Source organism: Schistocerca gregaria, chromosome 2 (genome assembly GCF_023897955.1).
Source record: "Schistocerca gregaria isolate iqSchGreg1 chromosome 2, iqSchGreg1.2, whole genome shotgun sequence".
Lineage (NCBI taxonomy): Eukaryota > Metazoa > Arthropoda > Insecta > Orthoptera > Acrididae > Schistocerca > Schistocerca gregaria.
In genome coordinates this window covers 79,943,111-79,959,866 of record NC_064921.1, presented here as the reverse complement: position 1 = coordinate 79,959,866, position 16,756 = coordinate 79,943,111, and the positions used below count along the sequence as shown (strand labels likewise).

The 16,756-nt window shown below is 42.7% G+C and overlaps 1 protein-coding gene across 5 annotated transcripts in view; it reads left to right on the top strand.

Annotated features, from left to right (window-relative positions):
- The window catches only part of LOC126336352 (RING-box protein 2), a 716,604-nt gene that overhangs the window by 562,223 nt on the left and 137,625 nt on the right, over positions 1 to 16,756 (top strand). The gene's annotated exons all lie outside the window — the stretch shown is intronic.

Sequence of the window (16,756 nt, the reverse complement as noted above, 5' to 3'; positions counted from 1 at the left end):
CCTGGAGGATCAAGATGAATGTGTGCAGTGGTAATGCATGCAAACGTGAAGAGGAGGGCTTTATCCAATAAAGGACGTCAAATGCTGATGGTGGTGATATGGATATGGTGGTAATGATGAAGACGAGACAATGGTGGCGATGAGATAATGGTGATTGTGATGATGATGATAGGGATGATTTAGTGACGATGATATAGTGATGGCAGTGATTAACTGGTGGTGGTGGTGATTTGTCATTATTTTGTGATGGTGTTGATAACAAGATGGTGGTTGTGGTGGTGGTGGTTGTGGTTGTGGTGGTGGTGGTGGTCGTCGTCGTCGTCGTCGTCGTCGTCGTCGTCGTCGTCGTCGTGGTGGATCACATAAGGACTTACATGAGGTAACATAACATTTAAAAGGGAAAAGAAATAGTATATCAAACTGATAATACGAAAGTTCTTGCCGAAACCGATTTGGGTGTAACACACGAAACGTTTGCTTGAAGGTGAAATCACCGTTATCATATTGGCAGTATTTACTTATCTTGGAGATAATACCTACTTGTATCAACCAGTCGAAGCAGCAAATTGTTTGCGTCGTGTATCCACCCACATGTTTTTGTTTCGAGATAGTGAACAAGATGACGTAGCGATTAGCAAAGTGGACTCGCATTTGAGGGGAGCTGGGTACCGTTTCCCGATTTTCCATCCGGATTTATATGTCCCATGGTTTCCCCAAATGAGATACGGCGACAGCTGGTATGGATCCACTGAAACGGCCACAGCCATTTCTGCATATGAAACGAGTGCCTCTCGTAGCGAAATGCGCGCTTCGTTGAAGAAAAGCAGCAAATTGAAACTTCATTCCAAACCGAGCCTCGAACGATGATAGGTGCTTCCCTACGTCGCCGTCGTCTTCCAATAGAGTCATACAGACAAGCTACTGTGATCGAATCGACTCTGAGTCAGCCTATCGCTATGGTGAGAAAAGAGAGGAAATACTTGAAACTGTGGGCCGTAACTGCGTGCCACAATTGTAACGCTACTACATGCGAAATTGTATATAGTGTCTTCAGCTCAGCTCTGGTTTGAGGAATCCAATCGCAAAAAAGGTTCACTTTCGTAAGTAATTGTTGCTTCAAGTTTTACTTACAAATCTCATGTTTCGAGTGCTACAACCTTAAAATTAAATTAAATTAAAGCAATGGCAGCCCTCGGTCGCAAAAAAGTGCCGAAACTTAGGTCAAAAGACTTCTTTTTTGCGACCGAGGGCTGCCATTGCTTTAATTTGACTTTGTAAACGTTCGCTGACAGCGCTGCCATGTTCAAAACTTTAAAAAAAGCTACAATTTTATTAGATCTATTGTCAGAAGCGTTGCAACCAGTAACAAGGACAACAGCAGCAAAGAAATTACAATAATCATCAAGTACAAAAGTATGTTTTTGTTTTAATTTGTGCGGCGGTCATTTTTTCTATGTACAATTGTGCTATTTGCAGATTTTTGCCTCTGCAAATAGCCGCGAGAGAGACCGTTTGTGGGTGCCTCCAAAGTTGCCCATTCCTAGCAACGTGGACGCTGATCAATATTTTCGAGAGCTGTTTGCTGCTAGGAGATAACTATATTTTACAAAAAGGAGAAAAAGGCGCCATATCAAAACAGTACGAGCCCTCATACTAGTGTTTAGCTGTTCTTCAACTGCAAAAGAATCGAAAGTTGCATATAATTATAATTGTGCTCGTAACTTTGCACGTATTTAATATTACTGTAATTTGATGTAATTTTTCACCTCAAAATGTAAATTTTGAGAATTATAATGTTACAAGAGATACTCCGAGGAGCCGAATACTTGTATTCGTAATTCATGGTCTTTGATTCTCCGCCATTTATTTACGTAACACAACCGTCGGCAGTAAGACAGGAACTGCGTGCCACAATCAGAGAATACCTGGAATTCCCAACAGTTTGGTTACGTAACCAAACAGCCATGAGAATGAATGAAAAATGGCAAATGTGGGACAATCGTGAACGATCAAATATTCCAAGTCATAACCGCAACAAGGCACGCGGGTGTTGTTGCAATTCTAAACACACGTGGAATTTTATAGGTGTATTATGAGAGAGAGAGAGAGAGAGAGAGAGAGCTAGCGCGCGCACACACACACACACGCACACACACACACACACGCACGCAAGCAAGCGCAACCGAGATACACCTCTCGACCTTGTTGACTACAATCGGGCGACTCTCTCGACAAATGCGAAGAGAGTCACAGTACGACTATCGGTCTCTTTACTCAATTTCTCAGTAAAGCTTTTACTTCTTGCATAAACAACTGAAAAACACGGTTTTCAGTTTCGGACGTGTTCTCTACTATGCAGTCTTTCTCATTCGATGCTAAGGAAATTATTTGGCAAAAAGCTGTTTTTTACACCTTAAGAGTCCCACATCGCAGCCTCATAATGAAATGGTTTTCTTTTCACTATTACTCATAGCTACTTTTTAAAATCTATTTTGCAAGTAAGCGATAGGGCGTTTTATAAAAATTTTGCTATGAGGAATGTAGTCGCTGGCGAGGTTCGTTTCTTGCGTTTTAGGTTATACATTGCTGTGTACGAAATGTAGCTAACATATCGGAATTGTTTTTACCCGTAAAAAGAGAGCCGTACATGTATCCATTCTCGATAAAATACGAGAAATACAGGGTGAGCACAAAGTCTTGCCCTGATTATAAAAATTTATACCAGAATAACCGTTTGGCATAATAAGTTACATTTGATGTTATTACATAGGTTAGTGTCTCAAGTTTAAGACCACTTCCGTCAGTAAACCTCAAAGTGTGCTTCCTTGGTAGCTCGGAGAAGGTCGAGGCGGTATTCCAGTTCCCAGCAGGTGTTTCGTAACATGTGTTCTGTCACAGTACCCTTGTATCCAAGCCTTCAGTTCGTCGACGTCAGCAACTGGTGGGACGAAGACTCTGTCCTTGATATAGCTCCAGAAAAAAAGGCAAGCGGCGTAATGTCTGGATACCGTTGTGGACAGGGTGTTGGACACTTCCTTCCAATCCACCGATCCGGACGTTACTCCCCTCTCCAGACATTACGTCTCTTGACTTTTTTTTCTGGGACTATATCAAGAACAGTGTCTTCGTCCCACCAGTTGCTGACGTCGACGAACCGAAGGCTTGGATACAAGGTGCTGTGGGTAGTGTGACAGAACACATGTTACGAAACCCGCGGCAGGAACAGGAATACCGCCTCGACATTCTCCAAGCTACCAAGGGAGTACACGTTGAGGTTTACTAACGTGAGTGGTCTTTAAAAAAATCTAGTAACACTAACCTGTGTAACGGCGTCAAATGTAACTTATTACTATGTCAAACGGCTATTCTGTAATAAATTGTTATAATAAGGGCAAGACTTTGTGCTCACCCTGTATATTGGTGGTTGTCTTCAGTGACTTTGGCAAGTGGGCTATTGCTGCCTGCAATGCGGGGCGCAGAGCTGCCTCGTGTTTCTCTTTTTCGTATCCTGCCGATGTAATCCGAAGCTTTAAAATTACAAAAATGAAAATATGACTAAAATCATCAGATGCTGATGCTAATTAGATGTATTTTCAATCTGGTACCTCAGCCGCGTGTGATTAGCCGAGCGGTCTGAGGCGCTGCAGTCATGGACTGTGCGACTGGTCCCAGCGGAGGTTCGAGTCCTCCCTTGGGCATGGGTGTATGTGTTTGTCTTTAGGATAATTTAAGTTAAGTAGTGTGTAAGCTTAGGGACTTACGACCTTAACAGTTAAGTTCCATAAGATTTCACACACTTTTTTTGAGTCTGGTACGTCACTCGGGAAACTTCGCACTTGGGTACAAGAGACCGAAAGCTAATTACCTGTCATCTCTGAAAGAGCAGCTGAACGAACCCAAGATTCATGAGCTTCTTCCATTTCTTCAAACACACTGTCTACCCCCACGCAGAGTTGACCTTCTGCTGCTGCACTATGAGTGGTGACTGATCTCACTTCTAATCCAGAAACGTTTCTACTGAATAATCCTAAAGTTGAATAATATAGGGGTTGCTTTGGTAAGTCTGGTAAATTTCTTTGGAAGAATCGGAACATTGTTGTTGCACCTTCGGGGTTGGTAATCTTCATCATTCCAAGGGTCGTATTAAGTACTTCAACAATGTACAGCATACGGTTCATTGTTCACAGCCGTCTGCATTGATCAGTGTGCTGTCTGCAATTGGAAATAGATAAAAACTGACTTTCGCGCTGTTATCAAACATTTTCATTTGAACGGTTGGACTACCGCACAAATCAAAACAAAATTTGATGAAGCTCACGCGGACTTTGCACCATCATTGAAAACTATATACTTTTGGATTAAGGACTTTAGAAGTGGTCGGACAAGCGCCGAATCTAAACGCGCTCCGGCCGTCCAGTTGAAATGAAGCCATTGATAAAAACCATGATATGGTAATGCAGGACTGATGAATGAAATTCGTGAGATCGCTGTAACAGTAGGCATCTAAGGCGAGCGAGTGCGTAATATCCTGCTCGAAGAATTGGCTGTGAAGAAGCCGTGTGCTATGTGGGTGCCGCGTTTGCCCACAGTTGACCAAAAGAGAATCCGGAACAACATTTTAACACAATGTCTGGCAGATTTTAATCTCAGTCTGCAAACCTTTTTGCGCCGATTTGTGACTGTTGATGAAACGTGGATCCATTATTATACATAAGACTGAAAATGATAATATCAGCAATGGACAAAGGCTACTGAAAGTACACTAAAGAATGCAAAGATCATTTTGTCAGCTGGTAAGGTGACGACCAGTGTTTTTTTATTCTCAAGGAATGATCCTCATAGATTACTTAGAAGAAGGTAGAACCATAACTAGACCCTATTATGCTTCATTAATGGGTGGTTTGAATTTTGGGTTGGTTAAAGAAAGACCAAGGTTCGCTTATAAAGTGCTTTCTCATCAGGATAATGCACCATCCCACACATCAGCGTTAATAAAGGTAAAAGTGTGTGAATTGGTTCGTCATTCACCCTACCAGACGTATGCCCAAGTGACTTCGTTCTTTTCCCTAACTTGAAACTTGATCTTGCTGGGAATAAATTTTCATCAAATGAGGACAGTTGTAGTGAGTGACCATTTGGCAGAGTTTAATAGAATTTGTTTTTCCGGTGAGATAAAAATGTTAGAGGATCGCGGGACCAAGTGTATTTCCTCAAAGGAGACTATGTCCAGAAGTAAGGTGAGTTGTTTACGGAACAAACATTTTTCCTTGTTTTTGCCAGGCTATCAAACCACTCTTGTACTACTTCGCGAAATTCAACTATTTTAGAAATACTATCGTAGCTTCATTCATTTGTAACCAATTTTATATATGCACCACATTGAATGAAGTACCATCCTCTGTGGTCTTACAATAAACTTTTCATAGTGTCACTTTTCATCATAGACTTGGCTGAAAGACGTTGTAAAGACAAGCGACTATTATAATCACCAGAATAGAAATGGCTTTAAAATGGCTGGTTGATAGCGCAATAATTTTCATAGGATATATCTCGACATTTATTTTTTCATTACGCGTTTCGGACACTGCCCGCCTTCAGATGACCTGGTATTATACAGGAAGGTGACCGGGCCAAGCGAAAAAACTACAAAGAACGAAACTTGTCTGGCTTGAAGGGGGAAACCAGATGACGCTATGGTTGGCTCGCTAGGTGGCGCTGCCTTAGGTGAAACGGATAACAACTGCGTTTTTTTAAAAAATAGGAACCCCCATTTTTTATTAAATATTCGTGTAGTACGTAAAGAAATATGAATGTGTTCGTTGGACCACTTTTTTCGCTTTGAGATAGATGGTGCTGTAATAGTCACAAACATATGGCTCACAATTTGAGACGAACAGTTGGTAACAGGTAGGTTTTTTAAAATTAAAATACAGAACTTAGGTACATATGAACATTTTATTTCTGTTGTTCGAATGTGATACATGTACCTTTGTCAATTTATCACTTGTGAGAATGCATGCTGTTACAGCGTGATTACCTGTAAATACCCCATTAATGCAATAAACGCTCAAAATGATGTCCGTCAACCTGAATGCATTTGGCAATACTTCTAACGACATTCCTCTCAACAGCGAGTAGTTCGCATACATTGCACCATTTAGATTGCCATCGATAAAATGGGGGCCAATTATACCTCCTCCCACAATGCCGCACCATACATTAACCCGCCCAAGTCGCTGATGTTCCACTTGCCGCAGCCATCGTGGATTTTCCGTTGCCGAATCGTGCATATTATGCTGGTTTACGTTACCGCTGTTGGTGAATGACGCTTCGTCGCTAAGTAGAACGCGTGCAAAAAATCAGTCATCGTCCCGTAATTTCTCTTGTGCTCGGTAGCAGAACCGTACACGACGTTCAAAGTCGTCGCCATGCAATTCCTGGTGCATAGAAATATGGTACGGGTGCAATCGATTTTGATGTAGCATTCTCAACACCGACGTTTTTTAGATTCCCGATTCTCGCGCAATTAGTCTACTACTGATGTGCGGATTAGCCGCGAAAGCAGCTAAAACACCTACTTGGGCATCATTATTTATTGCAGGTCGTGGTTGACGTTTCACATGTGGCTAAACACTTCCTGTTTCCTTAAATAACGTAACTATCCGGCGAACGGTCCGGACACTTGGATGATGTCCAGAATACCGTGCAGCATACATAGCACACGCCCGTTGGGAATTTTGATCACAATAGCCATACTTCAACACGATATCGACCCTTTTCCGCAATTGGTAAACGGTCCATTTTAACACGGGTAATGTATCACGGCGCAAATACCGTCCGCACTGGCGGAATGTTATGTGATACCACGTACTTACACGTTTGTGATTATTACAGCACCACCTATCACAAAGCGATAAAGTGGTCCAAATGAAACATTCACATTTCTTTACGTACTACACGAATATATAATAAAAATGGGGTTCCTATTTTAAAATAAGCGCAGTTGATATCCGTTTGACCTATGGCAGCGCCATCTAGTGGGCCAACCATAGCGCCATCTGGTCTCCCCCTACAAGCTAGACGAGTTTCGTTCTTTGTAGTTTCTTCGTTTGATGCTTATTTCGTGCGGTGTTTGGCCCGGTCACTGTCATTGGACCACCCTGTATAGTGGTTTAATATAGGTGCTCCATCTATACATGTGTGTAATTTTGCGTGATTTAAAATTATATATACGAAGAAATCACAAAGAAAATTAACTGAGTTTTATCTCCATTCTTACCGCTTAACGATACCGAGAAGACAACTGCTAATTAAATGAATATTAAATGAGTTGCAAAATCGAGCGAAGAGTAACTCTGAACAATTGTGTCAGAAAAACTACAGGGTGTTTAAAAAATGACCGGTATATTTGAAACGGCAATACAAACTAAACGAGCAGCGATAGAAATACACCGTTTGTTGCAATATGCTTGGGACAACAGTACATTTTCAGGCAGACAAACTTTCGAAATTACAGTTGTTACAATTGTCAACAACAGATGGCGCTGCGGTCTGGGAAACTATAGTACGATATTTTCCACATATCCACCATGCGTAGCAATAATATGGCGTAGTCTCTGAATGAAATTACCCGAAACCTTTGACAATGTGTCTGGCGGAATGGCTTCACATGGAGAAGAGATGTACTGCTTCAGCTGTTCAATTGTTTCTGGATTCTGGCGGTACACCTGGTCTTCCAAGTGTCCCCACAGCAATAAGTCACAGGGCTTCATGTCTGGCGAAGAGGGAGGCCAATCCATGCCACCTCCTGTATGTTTCGGATAGCCCAAAGCAATCACACGATCATCGAAATATTCATTCAGGAAATTAAAGACGTCGGCCGTGCGATGTGGCCGGGCACCATCTTGCCTAAACCACGAGGTGTTCGCAGTGTCGTCTAAGGCAGTTTGTACCGCCACAAATTCACGGAGAATGTCCAGATAGCGTGATGCAGTAATCGTTTCGGATCTGAAAAATGGGCCAATGATTCCTTTGGAAGAAATGGCGGTCCAGACCAGTACTTTTTGAGGATGCAGGGACGATGGGACTGCAACATGGGGCTCTTCGGTTCCCCATATGCGCCAGTTCTGTTTATTGACGAAGCCATCCAGGTAAAAATAAGCTTCGTCAGTAAACCAAATGCTGCCCACATGCATATCGCCGTCATCAATCCTCTGCACTATATCGTTAGCGAATGTCTCTCGTGCAGCAATGGTAGCGGCGCTGAGGGGTTGCCGCGTTTGAATTTTGTATGGATAGAGGTGTAAACTATGGCGCATGAGACGATACGTGGACGTTGGCGTCATTTGGACCGCAGCTGCAACACGGCGAACGGAAACCCGAGGCCGCTGTTGGATCACCTGCTGCACTAGCTGCGCTTTGCCCTCTGTGGTTGCCGTACGCGGTCGCCCTACCTTTCCAGCACGTTCATCCGTCACGTTTCCAGTCCGTTGAAATTTTTCAAACAGATCCTTTATTGTATCGCTTTTCGGTCCTTTGTTTAAATTATCCTCCGTTGAAAACTTCGTCTTGTTGCAACAACACTGTGTTCTAGGCGGTGGAATTCCAACACCAGAAAAATCCTCTGTTCTAAGGAATAAGCCATGTTGTCCACAGCACACTTGCACGTTGTGAACAGCACACGCTTACAGCAGAAAGACGACGTACAGAATGGCGCACCTACAGACTGCGTTGTCTTCTATATCTTTCACATCACTTGCAGCGCCATCTGTTGTTGAAAATTGTAACTACTGTAATTTCGAAAGTTTGTCCGCCTGAAAATGTACTGTTGTCCCAAGCATATTGCAACAAACGGTGTATTTCTATGGCTGCTCGTTTAGTTTTTATTGCCGTTTCAAATATACCGGTCATTTTTGAAACACCCTGTATCAACGTAAATTGAAATACGCGTAACTAATTAATATCGTGTTGTGCCACGTTATCTGTGTACCGATGAACCGTCAATCAATTGGCTCTGAGCACCATGGGGCTTAACATCTGAGGTCTTCAGTCCCCTAGAACTCAGAATTACTTAAACCTAACTATACTAAAGACATCACCCACGTCCATGCCCGAGGCAGGATTCGAACCTGCGACCATACCGGTCGCGCGGTTCCAGAATGCAGCGCCTAGAACCGCTCGGTCACAACAGCCAGCTGTACCGTCGTCAATCACGGATGTGTGTCCACTACGTTGTTCATGAGCTCTGTGCCACAGCTACGCCAGAAATATACTCAAACGTTTCCCCAACCGCCAGGAGAGCTACGAATTTGTCAAATTTCAGCACTTTTTTCATAGTTGCAGTGCTCCTTAGCATCTAAAATTTGGCCATTATGTTTCTTTCGGTGCATTCTTGCTGTATAAAAAATTTCAGGGCAGGTTTCGACATATCGATTGGACAGTTTCCTTGTCAGGTTTTGTCATCATCTTCATACTGAACAAAGTGAATGTGTACATGATAGATTAAAGCGCCCCACTAGTAAAGAAACGATTAATTCACATTCGGGAGGGCTACAATCAAGTCCCAATCCCGCCATTCGAATAAATTTTCACCTTGAATACCCAAACCAGTCCAGGAAAACAGGGTATTCAACAAAGGCACAGTTACTTTAATCCTCCACTGAGATTCATCTGATGTACTATCCCTTCTTCTACTGCAAATCTCGGTGCCACCGCTAATGTAAAACATAAATAAATAGAAAGTTCTCAACCATCATATTTTTTTGTTACTACCACCTTACCGACTGGCTACCACGTTACTCATTTCGTATGCTTTCCCTTCCTGCGTGATGCTCTTAACGACAGTGTGACATTGCCTGTACTGAAGAACTTCCACGGAAACAGCCGAAGCAAGGGACACGTGACGGAGGTCGTTTGAGTAGAGAGCACCGCGACCCACTGCGGATTGAGGTTACTAATTTGTGCCCCTTATGAAGCGATTCAGCCCGGCGCTTGCGGGGACCTTTGAGCAATTAAGACTGAATTTGTTTGGCCGTAGGTTAGCCTAACCTGACTGCTGTAACACGTAGCGTCTCTTACAAACGGTCTTGATTCGATATTGAAAGCCACGCCTCGAATTGATTTTGTTGAATAGTGATCGATCGCTTTGTGATCTAGTGGCATGACTCACCTAACAGAGTTCGAAACCTAAATAAAAGCAATAAGAAATTTTCAGGAAAAAAAATCAGTTGTGTCAGTATACTTCGTTGAGTATTAATAAGTTATTGTATTTTGTGAAGTTGGTGCCCCCAAGGTTCAAAAGAATATGAGAAACTTCATATTCCTACCGAAGTTTTAACATTGCCTTGTAAGCTGTTACAGGTTAAGATACTTCATGATGATCAAAGATCGAAATTGGTTGTGAATACGACGTTCCTATGTTACTGCCTTTGTTCCTGTGTTCAGTTAAGAATTTTTGTTAATTTTTACCTTTGCGCCCAGATAGTTGCATTATTCTTTGAAGGCGTTCAGGGTCTTCGCTTCCCTTATTTCGTTTATTATTTTGCTATATTGTATTCGTCACTCTGTCTTCGACGGCTAATGTCTTGGAAGTGTGTTAACAAAAGCTTATGAGATAAATATTAACAAATATAAAACAAGGAGTCTTCATTTGTGTGGCCATATTGTTCGTAGTTGCTTTAAAATTCCTGAGAGTATTTTCGTTCTGTCGTTGCAACTACAAGAAAATGTGTGTGTTTTTTTTCCACAGACACATTTCGCTTTGTTGAGGTGAAGCATCATCAGTGGTCTGTAATTACAGTTATTAACAATTTGATATGTTTTTAAAATCGAAAAATGGCTCTGAGTACTGTGGGACGTAACGTCTGAGGTCTTCAGTCCCCTAGAACATCGAGCTACGTAAACCTAACTAACCTACGAACATCACACACATCCATGCCCGAGGCAGGATTCGAACCTGCGACCGTAGCGGTCGCGCTGTTCCAGTCTGAAGCGCCTAGAACCGCTCGGCCACCTCGCCCGGCAGTTCGTTAACAATATGTTGCTTTTCACATATAGTGATTTAAAATCGTCTTAAGTAAAAAGCAACGTATTGTTAACGGACTGTTTTCCGATCTTAAAAACATCAAATTGTAAATATCTGCAATTAAAGACCACTGATGATGCTTTACCTCAATAAACCGAAACGTACACTTTCTTGTAGTTGCAACGACAGAACGAAAATAAACTCAGTAAAACAAGGATATCCGAATGTTGCCGACTTGTTGTTGTTGTTGTTGTTGTTGTTGTTGTTGTGGTCTTCAGTCCAGAGACTGATTTGATGACTTAAGACGAATAAATCAGGTTACGCTAGAGGAATTAATTAGAAAATGGGTCAGGAAAAAGTAGTAGAAGACTTCGTTGTTTCTTTTTTTGAGTCATCAGGCTTCTAACTGGTCTGATGCGGTCCGCCAAGAATTCCTCTTCTGTACCAACCTGTTCATCTCAGAGTAGCATTTGCACACTACGTCCTTAATTATTTGCCGGATGTATTCTATTCTCCGTCTTCCTCTACGGTTTTTGCCTTCTACAGCCCCTTATAGTACCACGGAAGTGGAAGATGTCCAGTCATCCTGTCCCTTCTCCTTGTCAGTGTTTTCCACATATTCCTTTCCTCTGCGATTCTGCGCAGAAGCTACTCATTCCTTTCCTTACATAATGAGTTTAAATGCTGAGAAAACTTTTCTGAAGGTGTGATTCTTCAACTTCTCACGGCGTATTTCTTGCTCGAATATTCCATCTGTGTACTGCCGGTCCATAGTGTCCAACGGGCACAATATTTCAGCGATCAGACATGTCGCCATCGTCAGGTGCGCTGGCGAACTGAGCTCCTGAGGGCGGGCGGCCATCCTGATTCCCCTTCCCCCGCGAGAAAACGAACGAGCGACCAGGGCGGGCGAGGCAGTTATACCGACGCCACCACAGGCGCCGACGCCAGCGTCTCAGCGACCGCCGACGCGCGGCGGGCGCGGACCGCTGAGAGAACGCCTCGGGGGGGGGGGGGGGGGGGGGGGGGAGGGGATTTAGGACGGCCGCCCGCACTCAGGAGCTCAGTTCGTCAGCGCACCTGACGATGGCGACATGTCTGATCGCCGAAATATTGTGCCCGTTGAACTATATGGACCGGCAGTACACCCATGGATTGGTCGAGCATTTTCTGGTGGTATTTCTATGGAGTGTAGCCACGTATGGAAATGAAACTTGGACGTAACGCACATCGTACACTGTCCAGTCACGTTAATGTATCTCTCAAAAGCCTCAGTAACCACCTTTTGCAGCTGGGACCACTGAGAGGAGAACAGGAAGAGTGTCAACGATGTTCTGGAAGGTACTGAGCCATGCCGACTCGACTACCATTGCCACTGCTCTTCGAACAACGCGCGTACGCTGCGAGCTGTGTGACACGTTGCATTGTCCTGCTGGTAGTTGCGACCACGGTCTTATCACGTTATCGACGAGCATGACGAGGATACCGTTTCACAGCTTTACGTGGCGCTGTGTGGGTTTTGCCGAGTTTGAAAGTGGCAACACTGAGACATTAAGATAATGCAGTGCATCACGTTTGTATTACTGCTTTTAAACTGAAAGATAATAGAAAACAGTGCTGAAGTTTTTGTTTGTAATTATATATATATATATCCGTGGACGTGAAATCCCGGACAGGCGACGACAACAAGATGAAAATATCCTTGAGAATTGTGGATTTAACAATCTGCTGATGAGTGTTCCCTTTTCGTAAACTAAACAACAAATAATAGTTCTCAAAGTCATAGCCGAACTCCCGTGGCCACGAAGCCAGTTCGAACGAAACGGTTCTTTTTCCTTCAATTCACTTACTTTATTTCTAAAAATTGGCATCAAAATTCTTCTTACCGCATCATCCCATGATTCTACGCTTCAGTAATACATTGCTGCGTCCAGAATCCCGACAAAAATTGATTTTATAGGAGAAAGGTTATTGTGAAGTTTTCAAACTCATTAAATATGGAAGCAACTGCGCTCGTTGGACTTGTAATTTCTCCTTATCTACGGATATGTGAAGAGTTTTTACGAGGGTTGGAACGTACATAGTGGCAACTATTTATTCACAACCGATACAAAAGAGTTACATGTTTGCACCTGTTACTGTCCTTCAGGGTAGTCAACAGCGTGTTGTGTAGAACCCGTTGCCAGCGATGTGGAAGACGTAGTATACCGTTAGTAGATCCTGTTCTGTTGATGACCTCACGATGTCGTGCTCAATGCATGGTATGTTGTTATTGAATGTGGATGTAGTTGTGATATGTAACACTAGCATGTTCTTTTCTTTATCCTACGTACTTGGGTTTACCGGGCCACATATTCGGACACTGATAAGTAATCATAGTTTTCTTTACAAAATTATACCCCTGGTATTCACCATAAAAATTTTAAAAAGTAAATTCTTAATGGGTTTAATAATTGTGACACTGCATTGTGTTTTTTCTTTCCTCTTAGTGAAAAATTGTACGTTATTTTTTGTCATGTGGAGTTTCTGCTAGAAAATGGGACATTGGTTGCAACTTTTCTTTGAGTATTTTTTTACTTTTATTTTTTATTTGCAAGCAAATGTTTTAAAACAAGCTGTGCCACACAACGTTAAGAGGATTTTACTCCGCCTATAAAACAGATTTGTACGCCACGTCAACTCCGCCTCTTACTGACGAAAAAAAAAGGCTATAAAAGTTTGTAAAGCCACTACAGACGTCTGAGCTAGAACAACTACTGCCTCAAATCATTTTTTAAATGTTTTTCTTTCGCTCGTTTGCGTATGCATGTGAGCTGTAACGCGTAGTAGTATTTATTAGTGAAAGAAAGATAATACTAATGTAAGTGTGAAGAAACCAGTACCAACATTAATTTATCGATGATCAAAAATGTGAACTGCAACGAAAGCAGAGAGTAGTGGAATCATTCAGCTATTATCAGTCTTCCTCTGAGACATTCTGTGTGGTGGGTAATGACCAATTAAAAATAACAATTCTTTGTGTTGTAAAGGTGTAATAAATGGCAGTGCAGATAGACTAAGAGTAATATTATGGGTGTAAAATTTATTTGTTACTGCAGAAGAGAAGCTAGTAGGAAATTTGCCATCACGAATTCGAACTGATACGTCGCAGTTTGCAGGAATAAGAATGGTTTTAAAAATTGGTGAGTAAGCAAACAAGACATCGTTTAGACGCTTTGGAAGGTTCACCTCCATAGCAGAGTGGTCGGTGCCCCTGACTGAGGCAGAGGAGCCCTGTCAAATTCCCGGCAGTGCTAGGGACGTTCCCTTGGCGGGAGGACTGGAACGGGACGCCCTCTGACTTGTGAGGCCAATACATGAGATACTAGCCTGAGATGGAGTGGCTCCAAAGTCTGGGGAACCTGACTATGGCCGGGAGAATATAGCGCATCCGAATAGTGTCTTTCGTATGGGATGACATGGCGGTCCGTCGGCGGGGCCGGGTCACCAAGTTCTTAAATGACTTCAAATGTTCTACTCATTCTTCACGTAATTTGGTGGGAAGAATAACCAAAATTTTATTAGGATACTTTAAAAACTGTGGTATTAAAATGACTGATAATTCTGTACGTAAATATTAGCGAAGTTAAACAATATTTTTATCCAATAACATGCTCCCTTTCTGCTGTCGCCTCCTTTCTCCAGAAGTAGTAAGGCAGAAAACAATACGATGCTATTTCCGACTATTATGCTGTCATTAGGCCACCGAGAGAGAGAGAGAGAGAGAGAGAGAGAGAGAGAGAGAGACAGAGACAGATTAGTGGTAAGAATGGGACGTGAATTCGAGACGTTCGGCAGTCCTTATCGCCATCTGGCCTCACAGCCAGGTTTCCTGGGGTTTCTCTAAATCATATCATGTAAATGGAAGATGGATGGGGGAAAACGAAAGAAAAGGGAAGACTAATGATATCAGCTGAATCAGAACTTTATGCGGAATCAGCGGTGACGAGTAAAAATGTATGCCGGGCTGGGATTTGAACCCGGGCAGCTGTTAACCCGGATATAGTGTTTATCGCAAATGCACGGACACTCATAGCATACTTCCCAGCAAACTCACATTCCCGCCCGGCGCCATCTATCTGCAGTCCTCATCCATGTTCTCCGTGCTCGCTAATTTTAGATTCCTGCTGGAGGCCGAACGATATTGTGCATCTGCACAATAGGTTTAGATTCATTTCCCATGTCCTAAAGAACACACACCATGCATAGATATAATAGGTTTGCCTCGATGAGCAATGAATCCACAACCTCCAGTGTCGGTGCACAAATCGTTCGGCCTCCAGTGGGAATCTAAAATTAACGAGTCTGGAGGCCATGACGGGGATTGCGGATAGGTGGTGCTGGATGGAAATACGAGTTGGCGGGGAATCGTGTCGAGATAGTCAGCGCGTTTGTGATAACACTGTGTCCACATGGCGCAGTGGTTGATGCAATTGCCTAGTAAGTAGGAGATCCTGGGTTCGAGTCCCAGTCTGGCACACATTTTCACTCTTCGCTGCTGATTCTGCATAAAGTTCCCATGCAGCTGATATCATCAGTTCCTCCCCTCCCCTCCCCTTTCCTTTCCTTTCCTTTCCTTTCCTTTCCTTTCCTTTCCTTTCCTTTCCCCCACTCCACTTTCCAATTACATAACGTGCATCCGTTCGAGGTGTTTGGAAGAACAGACACCAGACATTCATATAATTCTCTTAATCACTTGAGGTAAATGTCGTAATGATTTCTTTCAGAAGAACACAGCCTATTTGATTTCCTAATCCGAGTTTCTACTTCATTCCAAAATCTCTCGACGTGCAAAAAAATGCCTCTGAGCACTATGGGACTTAACTTCTGAGGTCATCAGTCCCCTAGAACTTAGAACTAGTTAAACCTAACTAACCTAAGGACATCACACACATCCTTGCTCGAGGCAGGATTCGAACCTACGACCGTAGCGGCCGCGCGGTTCCAAACTGTAGCACGTAGAACCGCTCGGCCACTCCGGCCGTCCTCGAAGTGCACAGGTCATTGATCTTCCTTCCTTCCTTCCTTCGTCCCTCTTGGCGCTATCAATAGCGATCATCATAACGCTGTCTTCTTATGCTGGTCTGCTAAAAGTGAAATTATACCTGATAGTCACGAATTTACTTTTCTAAGCGACATCTCTTAATTGAATACGCACAAATATGAAATAGACTTTCACTCTAACAAATGCTAGTCACTGAAACTTTTCTCGCAGGTCAATTTTGAGTAACAGAGTATAATTACCATATTAACATTGTTTGCGTCATATACTTTTTTACAATTTCGTATTACTGTTTCAATGTCAAGTTTCGAAAGAACCAGTTGGCTTTAAAGATTATTGATTAACATTCCATTCGTACCAATTAGTTGGCTGTATTTGATACTATAATCTAACACATCTAACATATACAGTCGTGACACCCAGTGCTGTGAAAATTGTTTTCATGTGATAGTTGGTGCGATGCTAGCGCCCCAAGCGGCGAGAATGCAGCTGTAAAATTGGAGTTCGTTATTCGTCCTTTTTCTAGTTAATTAGCGAAATAGTTACTTAATTTTTGCCTTCCGAAGATTAGATTATCGAGAGACATGAATTATCATGAAATACATGTACCGGGTGATCAAAAAGTCAGTATAAATTTGAAAAATTAATAAACCACGGAATAACGTAGATAGAGAGGTAAAAATTGACACACA